Here is a 2881-nt window from a genome sequence, read left to right as displayed (position 1 = left end):
TTTTAGAAAGTTACAAATGTACTAATGGTCCAGTGTTCTGTCTGGGTCCCTCCAGAAGTAAACACCAACCCAAAAAGAGAATCCAGACACACTGGTAAAAAGCAAAGGCAGTTTATAGAATTCAAAGCAAACACAGGTAACAGAAAATGTCCTTACAAACAGGAACACGCTGAAACTTCAAAGATGTTTCACAAAGGCCATGAAATAAAACAGGATTCTTTCTGTCAAAAACAACGCTGGAGATAACAAACATATGCCTCCCCCAAGTCTTCCAGTCCAGAACCACACCCAAACCCAGCTGTTGCCAATTCAGTGATGCCAATACCTTTCTAATTGGTCCCGTCTCTGAGCTGCACGTCGCTGTCTCATGTCAATTATAGCCTGTGCTTCCTCATCCAATGAGGCCAGGCTACTGGTTGGGGAGAGCCCCCCCCCCGGGGCTCTCAGGCTGCTACCCCTCATCCTCTTCCTGACTTTCCTCTCCCCCGTCTGCCTGGTCCTCCCCCTCCTGTTCACTGTCCTCCTCCTCCGGGCCTGGATCTAGCAGAGACGCAGCCGGTCCCTGACGAGCCTCAGGCTGAATCACAACAGTCCAGATAAATTTGAAGTGAGATTTTCCCTCGTTTTCCATGGGAAAGCACTTTTGTTTTTGAAGTTTAGAAAAAATAAGATAATTTTTAAAAATTGGACACTAGAAGATTACAATTAAAGGAAAAGCACATTAATTTGACTCATTCTTACGTAATGAAATAATAGTCATAGCAAATATCTGACAGTTTCTGCATAATCAGGAATTACAGTTCAGAATGATAACAAGTTCTTAAATCTCACATATCTTCTTGCATTGCTTCTCTTTGAAGAGTAAATACTAATTTCCCATTGTGTTTAACTTTCAAAGTATCCATTGATTATAACTGCCTGTTTACAATGTCTGTATTCTGACCTTCTGTTCAGATAAATCCATCTATTTAGCCTGGGATAGTGACTAAATAAGTAAGCAGTGGGAATTCAAAAAGACAAAAAAAGATTGAGGTTTCCAAAAGTATTTTGGGGGGTGTCCAACATACTTCCACCTGGTATGCTTTAATCTATAGCAGGGGTCCCCAAACTTTTTACACAGGGGGCCAGTTCACTGTCCCTCGGACTGTTGGAGGGCCGGGCTATTAAAAAAACCCTATGAACAAATCCCTACACACGCTACATATACCTAATTTTAAAGTAAAAAACAAAATGGGAATGTACTATTTAGAGGAAGAAGTCTGAAATTCATATATGTTTATGTTTTGTTTTTAATTTTCTTTTGTTAACATCTGATTGGCTATACAAGGTTTTCTTGGCTTATAGAAAAATGTATAAAGAAAGAAGGAAGCACTTTGGCATAATGGTTAATAAGTTAGAAATATAATTGGTGTTGTACTTTTTGAAGGAATATTAAGGAGGGAATTTAATTAAAAAATGAATGCAACTGGATGACAAAATTAGAAAAAAAACTTTTGCGACTTTTTTGATTACTAACAAAATACCGCATTTTATTCATGGAAAATTAGATGGTACACTGTGTTGTTTGAATGTATGTTAAGAGAAAAATAAAAAAAAAATACCTCCCCAAAACAGTCCTTCCTTCCTCTGTTCCTCCATTTTCTTCCTTCTTTTCTTCCTTCCTTCTTTCCCTCCTTCATTCCTCTCCAATTCACTTTCCCTCCCTCTTTTTCCCTTTTCTTGCTTTCTTGCTCTCTTTTCCCTGTGCTCCTGTAAGTCACCGGCGGGCTGGATAAATGGCCTCAGCGGGCTGCATGAGGCCCACGGGCCTTAGTTTGGAGACCGCTGTTCTATAGATTACTCTAAAATGAGAAAACTGGCTAATTCCAATTTACTGCTGTCTCCTTACTTGATTTTGCTCTGAAATCATTAATATATGCCAGGATAGCCAATAACGATAACAAATATATTGTAATTCTGATTCTTCATAAACATATATAATCTATGTCTGAATTACTATGGAATTTTGCAGTTTCTGATTCTTCAGTTAAATCAAGATTAAATGGTTTGGAAAACAATTGAAATTCTTTGGCATAAGCAGTTTTCTTTATATGAGCAACTCTATCATTCCACAAAATGTGACAGATTCACTTTTAATAAAGTACCTATCAATATGCTCTAGTTATCAGCTTGCCTGAGGACAACCTGAGATAGGTTCTTTATTCAAATGTAGTAGAATCCCAAGAGTGACATTTATTTCCATAAGCACATTATACCTGTGTCATTGTCCTGCATTAACGTACAAGTAGATTTCTAGCTGCAATTCAATGTGTAGATTTTAATCTACAAAACCTTTATATCTAGGTACCTTGGTACCAGTGATGGGCTATCAAAATTTTTACTACCACACTGAGGGCATGGCTTATGCATTTTGTTTCAACATATTTCAGTGCAAATTGGGTGCTCTGGGATGGAGCTCCAAATTTTGCTACCGGAACTGCGTCGCTGACCACAGTTCAGAATTATTCCTATCGGTAGATTCACCTCAGGAAACTCTTCACGTGGGTTCCCCATTTTATAAGGGAAAGGAGGCTGCAGCCTACTAGTGCTGTTTTTCTACTTCTGTAGAATAGTAGTTTACCTGAAGCTAAATTATTTCTTTCTAGTTTCTAGAGGCTGATGAAGGTGGAACTCATCTAAAGAGTGTTTTGTGATTAGGTTGGATGATTTAATATGTCAGAAATGGATTCTTCCCAGTTTGCACCCGTTTATTTATTTATTTATTTTTATTTATTTATTTTGTCCAATACATAATACACATTGAAGAGAATAGATATGTAGTAATATAAATAAAGAAAAGAATAGAAGAAAAGATATAAAAGTATAGGTGAACATATTTGAA

The sequence above is a fragment of the Erythrolamprus reginae genome, chromosome 7, assembly GCF_031021105.1.
Source record: "Erythrolamprus reginae isolate rEryReg1 chromosome 7, rEryReg1.hap1, whole genome shotgun sequence".
Taxonomy (NCBI): Eukaryota; Metazoa; Chordata; class Lepidosauria; order Squamata; family Dipsadidae; genus Erythrolamprus; species Erythrolamprus reginae.
This window is presented reverse-complemented; position numbering follows the sequence as displayed.